This window comes from Myodes glareolus, chromosome 2 (genome assembly GCF_982192425.1).
Source record: "Myodes glareolus chromosome 2, mMyoGla1.1, whole genome shotgun sequence".
In the NCBI taxonomy this organism is placed as follows: domain Eukaryota; kingdom Metazoa; phylum Chordata; class Mammalia; order Rodentia; family Cricetidae; genus Myodes; species Myodes glareolus.
In genome coordinates, this window is record NC_142027.1 from 132462310 (window position 1) to 132477473 (window position 15164).

Below are 15164 nucleotides of genomic sequence, written 5' to 3' on the forward strand. Positions count from 1 at the left end.
ACATTCGTTTATGCTGTGGAACGTTTGTTTAATGATGCAAAGATGGGTTGCATTCTTTTATGCTGCATTTGTTTAACTCTGTGAACCTGATGGTCTAATAAAGAGCCGAATGGTCAATAACAAGGCAGGAGAAAGGATGGGCGGGGTTGGCATGCAGAGAAAATAAACAGAAGAAGAAAAAGAGAAGATTGGGGGCTGGAGAGATGACTCAGCTGTTAATGAGCACTGATTGTTCTTCCACAGGTCCTGAGTTCAATTCCCAGCAACCACATGGTGACTCATAACCATCTGTAATGAGATCTGGTACCCTCTTCTGATCTGCAGGTGTACATGCAGGCCGAACACTGTATACATAATAAATAAATAAATCTTGGGTGGGGGAGAGAAGATTGAAGAGTGAGAAAAGAAGGGACCAGCCAGACAGGGAATAAGAAGGAAAGAAAAGCTATATAGAGGCAAAAGATCGATGGGATAACTTTTATTTTATTTTGTTTTTCGAGACGGGTTTTCTTTGTGTGGCCCTGGCTGTCCTGAAACTAGCTGTGTAGACCAGGCTGGCCTCAAACTCACAGAGATCTGCCTCCCTCTACCTCCGAGTGCCGCGATTAAAGGTGTGTGCCACCACTGCCTGACCTAAATGGGATAATTTAAACTAAGAAAAGCTGGCTAGAAACAAGCCAAGCTAAGGCCAGGCGTTCATAAGTAAGAAAAAGTCTCCATGTGTGATTATTTGGGAGCTGGGTGGCTGAGCAAGAGTAAAAACAAACCAACGAACAACTACACATGACCACGGATGCCAGCTATGGGGTTCAGTCCTGGGGGGAAGGGGCTGGGAGGATGGGACACTAAGGTTAGTGGATACTGGACAAAACACCAGTTTACTGACCCCGTCTTCTAGATTAGGAAGCTATGGCCCAGAAGTGGCATCACCGCTTCCTGGCTCCGGGAGGGGGAGGCAGGGCAACGCACAGGCATGAGAGCTGGATTTTTTTTTTTTTTTTTGAGACAGGGTCTCATGCATCTCAAACTGGCCCTGGCCTTGCTGAGTATCCAAGAACGGCCTTCAACTTCTGATCCTCCTGTCTCTCCACCTCCTGGGTGCTGGAGTTACAGGCTTGCACTACCATGTCCAATGTATACAGCATTAGGAATTAAAGCCAGGGCTTTCCATGGCCAGGCCAGGCCAGGCAAGCACTCTATCCACTGAGCCATTTTCCCCAGCCAGGCCTGGCCCTTTAACAAGTTATTTTACAAGGACAAGGGGACCCAGGTGAAAGGGCTGGGGAAGAAGCATGCAGGTGGAGCTATGTGACTAAGTGACCCTGAGATAGTGCCTGGGTCGTCCTGGGTTGTGGGTGAACGGTGCCGATGGGGGGATCCTTACCAGAGCACTGTCGCAGGAGTTAGGTAACTCACAGTGAGTTAAGCACAGCCAGTGTATGCTGGAGAAGGCCAGGCTGGCATGTGAGCCCTCAGGGTCACCCTCCTGTCATTGCTATCATGATGATACAGATGGACAGGCAGGGAACGGAGGCAGGAGAGCATACATGTGGAGGAAGGATGAGTGGACGGGTCCCACTGCCTGGTGGACTCCAGCAGCCTCTGCAGAACGGCTGCCACTAGAAGCAACTACCAGGAACTCCATCCCTTGGCAGAGTGAGACCCGCTGCCTGCCAGGCTGTGGCTGCCCACAGCTTCCCAAGCCCCTGGCAGGCGGCAGCAGGGCACATCACGCCATGAAGGGCCCTCCCTGCCTGTATTTACCTAGTCTGTCTCAGCCCAGCCCACTTCCTGGTTGCTGCACAGTGGCTGTCTGTCCAGAGCAGACAGAGCCCCAGTGTCCTGCAGGGTCCCTCCACCTGGAGGGTGTCCCCCTGGATGCTCACACCATCCAAGCGGCACAAGGCTGGGTGACTCACTGGCCCCACAGAGGGCAAGGCCGCCGTGGCTACAGCAGCCACTCAGGCTTTCAAAGGCCTTGGAGGGCTGGCTTGTGCCACAGAAATTGCCCTAGGAACTCTTGGGATGGGGGCATCTCCAGGAGACCCGGCTCTGGAGGGCTGGCCTGACTAGAAGCCATATGGATTGGTGGAAAGACACTAGGGCCACATCCTGTGGGACTCCATTTCCTTGTAGGGTGATGGCACACTCCGGAGTTAGTGGTGACGTTCATTCAGCTGGCAACACTAAAAACCCACTGAGCTGAACATTTTTAAAGGCCCAGTGGGTGCTATGTGATTAGATCTATCAGACTCAAGTGATCCATCCAAACTCAGTGACTCTGATAGTCCCTGCCCTCCCCCAGCCTCAGGTCCCTCTCTGCACCGTGGAGGACCAGACGCATATAAAACCTCTGCACCACAGAACCTGGCACACAGAGACGGGAAGGCTCTATGTGCTCCCATGGTCCACAACATCAAGCTCCAGCTCAGGAAAAGTGGGGGTTTCAAAACCTGGGCTTCCTTCTCCCCAGCCAGCTCCTGTCCTGGGGGTAGTCCCAGCCACTAACAACCCTGGAGAGGGTTTTATAGCCTCAAAATGTTGCCCGGTCTATCCTGCACCTCTCCTGTCGCTGGCAAAGGCACTCCTCCTGTCCCAGCCCTGGTTTTCTTATGTAAAATGGGGGTAAAACGCACTGCCTCCTAGCGGCAATTGCGCCTATCATTCCGTAATTATTTGGGGCATTATGTTCCAGCTTTCAATTATACAGTGGGGTGTGAAAGCATTCACTCGTAATCCCAGCATCCGGGAGTGAGGCAGGAGGATCTTTAGTCTAAGGCCAACCTGAGCCAGGTGAAGAAGATCCTATCTCAAAGAACCAAGAGCTGGGGATGAACCTGTGGTCCAGGACACTTGACTGGTGTGTGCCAGGCCCTGGGTTTTACCCTCACCACTGCAAAGGTAACGGCTCCCATCACAAGGGTTGCTGCGAGGATTAAGTGCTATCATTTCAGTTCTGACACAAAGTAGTGATCAGTAATGGCTGTCTGTGTCTTTGTGCCTAACCTCCCTTCAACTCACAGCAGGGAGGGAGCCCAAAGACATGGTGGCTGGGTGGGCACTGGACTCCAGACTTCTTGGCTCCGAAGCCCGGGCTCCTTTGGGTTAGTGATCTCACCTTCGAAAAGGATTTTCTCTATGCCTACTGCACACTCTCATGACCTTTGGAAGGAAGTCAGGAGAGAGAGCACCCAGCTCTCAGCTGGGAAGACTGAGCTTCCCTAATTTCTTACAAAGTAATGAATAGATAGAAAAGCAGCCCTGTGGCAATGGGGCTCAGTAGGAAGGGACCCCGAGTCACAAATCCAACAAAACCCTGCCTGGGCACTCAGAGCAGGCCACTGTCTCCAGGAAACCCCACCCACAGTGCCAGCCTTAAATGTCTTACACCAATGATTTACACATATTCTGATCTACAGCCTAACTCCTCAAGCTAGGTACCACTATCCTATTCCCATGTCACACCAGAGCCTTAGCGACACCCAGACATATACAGCCGAGCTCACAGTGTGTGAGGTCAGGATGCTCTCCTTCCAAGGGCCAGCCCCTCCCCGCAGTGATGCCCTGGCAGCTGGCATCACGGGTAGTGAAGAACTGACAGCCTTGGAGTCTGCAGCCTGGCTCTGGAGCTAAGTAACTGTGTGACCCCAGCTAGACAGCACCACCTCTGCACCTGCTGTGGCATCCCTGGGGTCAGAGACATTATCATTCTTCTTAGGGACAGCCGATCTCCACAGCAGAGCCTCTACCCAAGTGACTTCTTACCCAACTTCTGCTTTCTCACCCACAAACGGGTACGGGTAGTTTATTGAGCACCTTCTGTATACAGGGCTGTCTGACTATGAGATCCAGCATCCCCGTCGTGTGAAACTTATCCTGAGTCACTTTGTTGAGAAGGGAACTGAGGCTCAGTTAGAGAGGACACTCCCCCATGTCCCCTGGCTCTCAGGGTCAGAGCTTGTATTCAAATGGGGTTCCGATGGCCCTCACGGTGCTGACAGGTCTGTCCTTCCCTTCCTCCCATTCCCAGTTCATAAGCATTCTCGAACCCTACTCTGTCTGTGTCAAGGTGACACAGGAAGAAGCCAGGCCAATAGCCCCCCCACCTGCAGAGTTAGTTCCATGGTCATTGCCTCTACCTACCAGAGTCTCCTCAGAGCCCACGGAGGAGGCACACACACACACACACACACACACACACACAGACCTGCCCATAGGCAGTCATCTTCTTGGTCAACCGGGTGGGCCCCAGGCCACTCCACCCTCAGGAAAAACAGTCGCCCAGGGGACTGAGGAGCCCTTTGTACAGGGCAGGCAGAACAGTGGGTGGGGGAGGCGGCCTTACTCACTACCTAAGGAAAACACCAATTCCCACTGCCTGGCTGCCCACTCCCCACTCCACCTCCTGGGGCTGCTCCAACCCCCTGACCTCATCTGGAGCAGATCTGAGGAGATTTCCTGTGGGCCCGGCCTGGTGGTGTGGGACCCTCCCTTCCTATTGAGGGGACATAACCAGAGAGGTGGGATGGCGTTCCTGGGCTCACACAGCTAGGAGTGGCCAGGGCCTGGGACAGAAAGGGGAAGCCATGGTCAGGAATGGGCTCGAGGGTGGGACGGAAGTAAGAGTCACAGAGAAAGGCAGGGCCTGGCCTTCCTGCGTGGCCAACTTACAAGACCAAGTAGCCTAATGTCCAGCTCACAGGACCCAAGGGCATCCAAGGCAGGGAAGCTGGGCTAGGACAGGGGTGGCAGCCAGAGTCACACAAGTCTCGCTCGTGCTGGCGAACTGATCAGCTCGTGCTGATCGACAGCAATTCCTGGGTGGCAGCTCTGGGAACAGAGAGGTTGATGCCACTTCCTGGAGTCACACAGCAGAGCTTGGGAACTGGTCAGACTCAAGAGGGGAGTCTCAAGCAAGCTGAGGCAGTCACTGGCTGTTCCGGGACCCAAGGGGACAGAGTTACCAGATGCTGGCTTCCAGCACTGCCAGGAGCCAGCTGTCTCTGCAGAGATGGCGCTCTCCCTTCCTGAGACTCAGTGTCCTCAGATGTAAGGTGTGTCTCCAGGGGGAATGAGACTGTAAGAAGTGGCCAGGTGACAGATGGTATGTCCACAGAGACTCAGCAAGGCACGTGCTCTGATGTCCCACACGGGAGTGCTTGTTCCAATGTGCAGATAGGGAAACTGAGGCTGGAGGAGCCCCTCAAGCTGGGAGCTGGAGCTCAAACCTGGGCGGCTGGCTTCTAAGCATTAAGCCAGGCGAGCAAGAAAGTTGGGGGTTCCTGGCCCTCAGCCACGGCCCAGCACTGCTGTGTGGCTGGAAGTCTCCATTCGTCATTCAACACAAGTCTAGCTTTGCCTGCTGCCTGGCATCGAGGGCTTCCAGGATGCCAGGAAACATGCCCTAGACAGGCTGGAAGACACCGGGTAAGGAAGGCGACCAGGGTTTCAGGGCCTGCCTGTGGGTCTTAGGCTGGCCTGGCAGAGTGAACCTGAGAGTGAGCCCCTTTCACAGGTAAGAAAACGGAGGCTTGGAAACACCTGGCGACTTTCCCAAACCCCTAGCAGAAAGCAGCCGGGTTAGGGGTTGAGAAGCAATCCAGCCTCCCCTATGGTTGTAGGACCTCTTCCTCGACTCTCAGGTCATCCCTGGAGAAGGGTCCCAACAAATGGGGATTGGCCATCGCAGGGATCAAGGACATGGATATTGAAATCAAACAACTGAGACTTAGGTCCCTTGTGAGCTGAGTGACTCTAAAGGAAATGACTTCACCCTGCAGACCAAGGTAGACTGATTCTGTACCCAGAGTTCACAGCAGCAGCTACAGGGACCAGGACCACGAGAATCTGCAGGGAGCAGAATTAATCTTTAACAGGTGCTCCGAATCAACGATGTGGAACATTCTAGATGACCTGTGGTGTGAAACAAATGTTCTCTCAGACTCCAGATCTTGTCAGAGACAGGAACCATCTCCCAGGTCCTGCTGGAGACAGACTAGATTGTCTTCCCAAAGTCAAAAAGGAGAAACCGAGGCAGAGAGCAGGGCCAGGGCCTGTGAGAGGTAAGGATGCCCAGTCTCATGGGTCCCACTCACTAAGGTCCTCCTGACAGCATCTGCTCAGGGCCGGGGTTCAGCTCAGCGAGGTCCTGGGTTTCTGAAGACTACCAGATTTCCCCAGCCTGGGTACCCACAGACTTCCCAAGCCAGCCCAGCAGCCATTTCCACTTTGCAGCTAAAGGGATTTTTCTATACCAAATGAACACAGCAGGAACCCCTCACCCCAACTTTCAGGGCTTCTAAATCAGCTTGACCTGGCTCACACACCCTGGACAAATGCAAGTCTCTCTGATCCACACACCGACACCCACAGTGGATAGCACAGGAGACATGTCTTAGCTAGCACCAGTCCCTCCGAACGCCCTCCCCTCTGGTTCTGCATTTATTCTATAAGGTGTGGCCCAGTCACCACCTTGATCAAAGGCATCCTCATGTCTGGGTCTGCCCTCCTCTCTCCAGCCTTTCCTTCTGCATTTAACAACACCCACCGCCAGTGTGCATCCTCTGAGCCCTCCCTGGTGCACCAGGGGTGCCCACCTGGAAGCCACCGCTACATGCCATGAGGAAGGAGGGTGGGGCAGGCGAGCTCTGTTCACACCCCTCCGGGGACAGCTAGGCCAAGCTGAGGTACCCGAGGGCCAGCATCCATGGGTACCGAGCTTCCAGAGTGCCCTGAGGACAGGGGCGTTGGTGAGGCCCAGGAGAGAGGACAATCCCTTCTTTCCAGGCCATAGGCATCTGGATTTCCGCAGAAACCTAGACACCTTTTCAGGACTCACAGGAACCCTGTGTCTGGTCAACCCATGTAACGAGACCATCCCTTGTGGCTTCAAAGTGAGCCAGACAGAGCAAAGCAAGCAGGATGTTTGCCAGTTGTGGGGAGCACCCTCTCCCAGAGACTTCCAAAAAAAAAAAAAAAAAGCAAGAAGGAGGGGTCTGCCGTCTTCAGGTTCCCACATTCTCCACAGCAGAGCAGGAGGCATGAAAATGGCTGCTTCCTGAGCCTCTGCTAAGGCAAGTAGAGAGGGAACGGCCAACACCAAACCACTGTGGCCGAGTGGCTAACTCCTCCGGGGCCTCTGTCCCCACAACAGCCCTGGAGTGCATTCCCAGTGACTATATTAACGAGGAAGAACCAAGGCTCAGGCAGCTAGGGGACTAGGCCAAGGTCACACCGCAGAAGAGGGCAGAGCATGTCCAGAGCCCACCCAGGATGGGCTCCTAAACTGGCGATGTCAGGGCCTGGGCCTGGCAGGCATCTCACCTTGGGCAGCTGTACCCACATGGCGAGCTATCCCCACATGGCCAACAGCCAATGCAGCTGGACTCAGCTCTGCCAGGGTTTCTTACCTCCCCAAACAAAGCTCGCACGTGACATGTGCTTAAAGTTCAAGGTTCATGCCACCCCCTACCCCTACCCCAACCCCAAGCTGAAGAGTCAGACTTCCCCCCACCCCCACCCCCACTTCCCAGCCCCAGCTCCGTTGTACAGAGCCTGCTGCGGACAGGTTTGGATCCGCTTGGCTCCAGCCTGGGGTTTTTCTTCTGCACAAGAGGATGGCTGGGCTGGGCCCCTCTGGACGGGAAGACAGCCTCAAGGGGGTCTGAGGTTGAATTTTCAGTCAAGTTGGGAGTGTGGAGGTCTCTCTATGTCCTTGAAGACGACCACGAGTCTCCAGGGTGAAGCTAAGGTAAAAGATTTGCAGAGCCATCTTTCTGAAACTCCGAGAAGCGGGCCCGGGAATCTGCCAGCTCACAGCTCCCTCCGCCCGCGCCCATCCCTACTACGAGCCCTAGGTGGGGCTGGTCCCGGGCAGGTGACGGCCCTGCCTGGCCTTCAGTTTGGGGACTTGAATCTAGGTGACCTAGATCTGTACCCCTCAGGCCCATGTCGGCGCCCAATAATCCACAAGTGACACTCAGAGTGGCGGCGCCTCCCGCTTCCCGCGCGCAGAGGGGACAGCGGGTCTTAGACCCCGTCCGCTCGGGGGCGCCGGGACCTCGCGGACCCCTTCCCCAGAGCCGTCCCACTCACCTCGGGACGGGCGCAGCGCGGCCGCTTCCTGATCCCGCCGCGTTCTCCTCCTGCTGCGCTTCGGCCGCGCCGCCCCGCGGGGTCCCGCCCACCCGCGCCCGCCCACCCCAGGGTCCTCCCCGGTCTGTGCGCAGGCACCTGGCTCAGTGCCTCGCTCTTCCATTCATCACTGGTCCCTGCGCCCGGGCCATCGCCTGCCCGGCAGCTCACGTCCATCACCGCTGGTAGAAAAGCCCGGGAGGTACCCGCACTGTCGAGGCCTCCCTGCCACCCTCACACATTGTACCAACAAGCCACGACCCCTCTGCAGATCCTTCCTGTCTGTGCCTCAGTGTCCCCATTCTGAAAGCTCTGGTGGCACCAGGTCGTCACAGAGCCCCAAACAGCAGTCACTCTCATCAGCTTACTTCTCTTCAGCCGAGGGGACTGCCCTGGCGAGCGAGCAGAGGAAGGTCCCTGCTCAGCCTGGGCACAGCACAGCACTCGGGCAAACAACTGGCAAGAGGGGGGCGGGGTGAGAGAAGGACAGGAGGAGCCTAAAGAGAAGCAACAGGGCAAAAAACTTCAGAAATAAATCTTAATAATTAACTCACTAATTAAGGTGGGGGTGATATCATCAAGTGAACTTCTTTTAGCTGGGCCTGAGGTGAGCAGCGCTGGGCCCACTTACAGGAGGGAACCAGGCCCAGAGAGAAGGGTGGGCCTCCACAGGCTGCTGCCTCAGGGTGGGGAAAAAATATCGCTCTCTGGGTGGCCTTGTTCTCCAGCAGAGTGAACTGGCAGCTGTCTGGCAGCGGTGAGGGGTGTGCACGCTACCCCTTACCTCCCTGACAGGAATTCTGCCGCTGAGGCCTGTCACCCCTGAAGTTGGGGCTGAACCAGAGGAGGGACCCAAGAGGCTGCCTTACTCTTCTCAGCAGTGGCTGTGCTCACCAAACCCATCTCACAGACTCAGAGACTGAGGCTTTCGTTCAAGAGATACCTGGCTTGGGCTAAGAGGCTGGTGATTGACAGTTATGTGGACACCTGGATAAAAATTCTTGCTCTGCGAAGGATTAGGCAAGGGTCCCCACGTGGAGCTCCAGGTTCTTTGAAAATGGCTGTTTCAGGCGGTAGGGGATCCACAGGACAATCAGCTCTTAGTGGATACGAGACCTGGGAGACGGGTCAGTTGGTAAAGTGTTTGCCTAAGAGTGCATTCAGTCCCCAGGATGCACACTTTTAAAAAGCCCTGGCCTGGTTCCACATACTCATGGTCTTTGGCACTGGGGAGGAAGAGTCAGGCTGATCCCTGTGGCTTGCTAGCCAGCTAGCCTAGCCTACCTGTGAGCTTCAGGTCACTAAGAGATCCTGGAAACTGTGGATGACCCTGAGGAACACCTGAGACACACCTCTGGCCTCCACACCACACACAAAGAGCTGGCTGATCAAGGATTGCAATGCTAGCACTGGGAAGGCCGAAGCGGAAGGATTAAGAGTCTGAGGCTAACCTGGGCTGCAGAGGCTAACCTGGGCTGCTTGATTGATGGAGCCTGGGATAGTAGAGCCTGGGTCTTGTTTACTGGGTGGGGTGTTAGCTTCAGAGAATACAGGAAATGGACGGGGTGATGGCTGCCCATTCCGGGTACCACTGCTCTGTGCTCTTCGAGTCAAGACAGGCTGGGGCAGAGGGCTTGCCTAGTGTGTATGAGTCTTTGTGTTTCTTCCTCAGCAAGACACAAATACACACACGCACATACACACAAACACACAGACTCTCACGCACACTCTCTACCTCCCCCCCTCACCGCCCTCACTTACACACACACACACACACACACACACACACGCACACACACACGGTGATCTTGGTAAACACCTGGTGTACTTCAGCATGGAAAGTGAAAACTCAGGAAACAGGGTTAGTTGAAAGCATAAAGATCTGCCCAGGTAGAGGGACAAGCAGAGAGGGCTTGTGGGTACCCAGCAAATACAAGTTGGGGCCGCTGAATACTGTGGGTCCCCTGGTGGACTTGTGACCTTCCTACCGCTACCCAGAAAGCGAAGAGGCTCTTGACCTTTTGCTGGGAGGGAAGAAACACAAGATCTTGAGTGACAGGGAGTCCCATAGAGCCACAGTGGGTTGGGGGGAGTGTCAGTCCTGAATCCCACACAGCTCCAGGATGACTTACCTGGTGGGCATGACCACTCCCCCTACAGGACCTCCTGGAGAGCACAGAGCCTGTGTCCTGTGCTTATGGGATGCCTCTTATCTGCCAGGCCCAGGACCATGCGCTACAGAGATCCAGGAGCTGTGGGGTTAGGACCAGGTTACAGAAGAGGACAACTGCACCTGAGACATCCAGGAGGGAAAGATTCTCACAGCACTGAGAGGAAAAGCACCCGAGAGGCCACTTATGGGAGACGCCATCACTGGGAGGATTTGAGCCCAAGCAGCTAACCCTTCAGCAGAGCAGAGCCGGCAGGACCATAGTCTACACAGAAGCCTGAGTGTAAGGCTTTGCACACGGCTCCTGTGGAAAACAGGCAGCTAGTTCCTCAAATGTTAGGAACACAGTGACACATGACCCAGCAATTCCTCTCCCAAGGGACACAGCTGAGGGAACCGAAAGCTTGAGTCTGACAAAAACAGGAGAGTGCTGAGAGCAGTGCTATTCAACTAGCTTCAAAGGGACCCAAACGCTGAACAGATTAAATCAGGTGGGTGTATGTGACCAATTCCTGCTTCAATACAGATGAACCTCAAAAAAGGAAGATGGGCCCCGAGATGTCGGTGCAGGATGTGGTGTAACAGTTTTGATAGAAACATTCCCCTCTGCAGAGAAGCTCCTAACCGGAGGGAGGTAAACAACTCAAACAGCTGCAGGAAGTCCCTGAAACTGACCAGATTCATTAGGCCCCTCCCCACCAGAGTAAGTAGAGCCAAGCTGCAGAGAAGACTCAGGTAGGCTGAACTGCAAAGTTGACCCAGAGCGGAGCAGCTGACTGGAAGAAACAGCAACCAGCAAGCTGTGCGGTGTGATCCAGTGTGTCCCATGTGTGAGCTGTCACCGTGCCAGGTTGGGCTTTGGTGATGCGACTGTCTTTGAGTCACTTCTGCTCTTTGTTCACCAAGTTGGGCTTTGGTGGTTTCTACACTTTGGTCTGTTGTGGGCTCCCTCTCTGGGGTGAATAGACATGCCTGTTTTGTCTCCTCAGGAAAAGTTTCGTCACGCAACAGTGGGTAAAGGTGCTTGCCACCAAGCCTGACAACCTGAGCTCAGTCCCACAGTTCCACGTCCTAGAGGAGGGAAGCAGTTCCTGAATGTTGTCTTCTCATCTCCACATGCATAACTGTATATGTGTGAACACATAAATCATAAATAAATGAATGTAGGGTTTTGGGGGGTTTTGTTTTTTTGGCTTTTCAAGTTAGGGTTTCTTTGTAGCTTTGGAGCCTATCTTACTTGCTCTGTAGACCAGACTGGCCTCGAACTTACAGAGATCCGCCTGTCTCTGTGTCCCGAGTGCTGGAATTAAGGGCGTTCGCCACCACTGCCCAGTGGATGTAATGTTTTTAAGTGAAGAAACCAGACTTGAATTCAAGGTCGTATGTTGTACAGTCAAATGTTTAGGAAATGACAAGACTCCATAGAGACAATAGTTGTGGTTGCAGACTGGAGGGAGGGGAAGAAATGGGACCAAGGGTGACGGCTGGGGAGCTGGGGGCTTGTTTTTAGGGTGATGAAAACGCTGGATAGGTGACTGTGATTGTGGTCCCTTGTATCCACGGATGTCCTGAAAATGGCTACATCACCTGACTTACGTGGAATGTGGTTATGTCCTAGGTTCTCAGGAGAGATTAACAGAAGATCTGGTCTCTGGTGTGGCTCTGCCGTACTTCTAAGACGTGTGTCTCTGAGCAGAGGTGATCATGCCTCCCCGAGCCTGCCTTCCCTCTCCTGTATAACCTTGTGGATCAGGAGGATTGAATACAGCAGTGTTCATGACGTGTGGGCAGCGCCTGGGAGTTCTGTAGCTGCTCAGTAGACAGTCGTGCTCAGGGTGGGCTATGGCCTGAGAAAGTTGCCATCAGGCAAATTTGCTTTTCCAGAAATATCTCGGAGTGTGTCCACATAGACTAAGTTGGCTACGGTGTCCCTGGGCAGTGTAGTGCCATAATCCGTCATGGCACTTGTGCCGTGTCCTTGGCCAACATGGCTCTCAAGAGGACAGCACTGCCTCAACCTGACCAATTTCACGTGCTCTTCAGGTTTCCCGAGGCCTTACTTAGCTCACATCATGCTACCCAGTGACCTTGTCAACTGGCTTTAGCGACCCCACTTTACAGAAAGCTATGACAGCAGACATTGTTAGCGGGGCTCTCTTCCTCTCCCCTGGGCTCCACCATGTGCCTCTTCCCCCTTCTCTCTTCCCTGAAACCCCTCAGTCCTGCCCTACACTGGACCAAAGGGCTAGTACAAGGTCCCTGGGGGCCTGGAGTAGTTCCCTGAATGACAAAGAAAGCCAGAACTGAAGCAGAGCAGAAGCGAAAATCAGGCTGGAGAGATGGCTCAGCAGGTAAGAGCACTGGCCGCTCTGAGGGAGGACCCAGGTTCAGATGGCTCAGCAGGTAAGAGCACTGGCCGCTCTGAGGGAGGACCCAGGTTCAGATGGCTCAGCAGGTAAGAGCACTGGCCGCTCTTAGAGAGGACCCAGGTTCAGTTCCCAGCACCAGCATGGCCGCTCACAGCTGCCGGTGACTCCAGTTCCAGTGGCCCTGGAGCCCTCTGCTGGCCTCTGCAGACACCTGCATGCATTGGTGCATAGAGATTCATAAAGACATGCACATAGGAAGAAGGAAAGGGAGGAAGGAAGGAGGGAGGGAGGGAGGGAGAGAGGGAAGAGGGAAAGAAAGAAAGAAGGAAGGAAAAGTAAATTAGGAGTCAGGAGAAGGGGAGAAGGCTGACTCAGTGCCGGTGCATAGCCTGTCCGTCCGTTCCCCTGTCCGTGGTGTCCTCCCCCCCCCACCCCCCCACCCCCGTGACCAGAGATTGTGTGTTTTCCTCGCGACACCTCAAACAAGGATGCTAAGTGCAGCCGCTGAGGGTTTCTCACTTAGGTTCAGAATGTCTGTGACCATAATTGTGCTCCTCAGTCACCCCCGAATCTAAAGGAACAATGCAACCTCATCAAAACACACCTTACAATTTCTTTTACAAAAGGATTCTTTTTTACATTTTCTAACACAGGCTGAGGATGACCTCGAACTTCTGACCCTCCCGAGTGCTAGAATCACGGGTGTGACACCGGGACTGCTGTAAGTGGCGCTGGGAATGGAACACAGCCCTGCAAGTGGGGGAATTCTTTAGGGTATCAGCTCCTACACTTTTGCTTCATTTTTAAACTGGAAATGTAAGTTTGGCCTAATCTCTAAATGCTGCTATAAATTATTTCCTTTCACCGTGTAAATATAGCATATGTTTTTAGACACACACACACATACACACATTAGCACTGGGAAATGTGCATTTATGTAGGACTTGGTGTGCACCAGGTACCATGTTGACCTTTGTCCTCTGGAACTCCTCCTGGATACAGGAGAGGGAGCATATACCCAGAGGGCAAAGACGTCTTTCCAGAGCCACACAGCCTAGGCCAGGCTCAGATGAGCTCCCCCTGAAGTCGCAGACCCAGCTCTTCCCAGAAGCCATGGAGACACACAGTCCAAGGAGGCTGAGGACGATGAGTTGGTTTGTGTACCTTGGTCCTGAAAAGAGCTGGCGTTCTTCCCAGAGCCTGAGACTCCACCCTGCCAAAGAACCAGCTTCAATCACGCTCTCCTGGAATTCTCCCTAGGGCAGAAACCTGAGGCCAGGTGGGGTGGAAGCCCGTCTCCTCAGATGACCGTAACCATGGGCACGGCCACTCAAAGAGCTTAGCCGTTGGGTGTGATGCCAACCCTCTGGGCAGTTGGCCTGGTAGCCTGCGGGTGTAGCCTAGCCACCGCTGGCCAGGGGCACTTCCGAGGTCACCAGGGAGGGAGGGGACATTAGGGTTTCTTAACAGGGGTCCCCGGGTGGCTGCTGGTGCAGATGAAGATCTGTGCGATGTGACGAGTCTGTCTGAAGCGAGGACTATGACAGTTTTCTGTTTTTTATTTTGGAGATAAAGTTGCAAGTATTCGGGGCTTGCTTTGAATTTGCTGTGTAGCTGAGGGTGACCTTGAACTTCTGGTCCTCCTGTTACTACCTCCCCAGTCTAGGATAATAGGCCTGTACCAGCCACCACCTAGACCATAGCCCGTCTAGGCTATGCTGGGGCTTTACCTCCCTTTGCTGAGTGCTATAGTCCCAGTCCCAGGAGTACGACTTGGAAGACCCCCCCCCCCACCCCTCCACCAGGTCTGGCCACAAAGGCAGTGATGCTGGTGCCTGTGTCTGAGCCTGCAGGAAAGAGCCAGACTTTTATTAGGACAGGGAAAGGCACAGCTGTTTTCCGGAGTCCATAACAGGGGCCTCCTTGAGCACCTGGCCACAGCTCCTTACAGTGTGAACTTGCCACTGTCCTCTCAGGAGTGGTAAGACCAGCTCCCTGTTCTTAGGACAGAAACCAAACCCTCTAGCTAAATGCAGCATCTTTCCTAGACTGCCTCTGGCTACAGGGGTCTCCTTTGTCCCTAAGACTTTCCAACTCCCTTCTGGGCACAGCTCAGCTGGAGAACTTGCCTGACCAGGAAAGACACAATGCTCCCCTCCTTCCCAACCCCCTGGCCTTTGCACTGGCTATTACCTGCCTCTCTCCACAGCCTGATGAGATTTAAGCCCTCTTTCAGAGAGCTCACCCAACCCCCAGTTTAAGTCTTGACCCTGTCAGCCATACCCCCACCCAAGCTTTGTGACTCCTCCCCTGCGCTGTGCCTGAGGCTAGGCGCCTGTGTGTCTTGTTGCAGGATTCCCTGAGCCTATGTCAGGGTCTTGCACACAGTAGGTGCTCAGTAAACAGGAGCCGAAGGACTCAGCCTTCCAGGCAGCATCTCAGGCCAAGGTCTCCAAGCAGCCATTTGTCAGCCTTCTCTAGAGCTCAAGGCT

The 15164-nt window shown here is 54.3% G+C and overlaps 1 protein-coding gene and 1 long non-coding RNA gene across 3 annotated transcripts in view; one reads left to right on the forward strand and one right to left on the reverse strand.

The window, feature by feature from the left end:
- Positions 1-8610, reverse strand: part of Trpv4 (transient receptor potential cation channel subfamily V member 4) — a 38619-nt gene extending 30009 nt beyond the window's left edge. Inside the window, exon 1 of one of the 2 annotated variants that reach the window (XM_085680567.2) lies at positions 8502-8610. The gene's annotated coding sequence lies outside the window, so the exon portion shown is untranslated. Of the gene's footprint in view, positions 1-8094; positions 8191-8501 lie in introns of those variants that run through there. The other variant, XM_087903731.1, reaches the window with a different exon arrangement.
- Positions 8611-10357: 1747 nt separating this feature from the next.
- LOC146895416 (uncharacterized) lies at positions 10358-11474 on the forward strand. The gene is made up of 2 exons (XR_014997283.2): positions 10358-11153; positions 11293-11474. It is a non-coding gene; the product is annotated as an uncharacterized LOC146895416 (long non-coding RNA).
- Positions 11475-15164: the final 3690 nt, after the last annotated feature.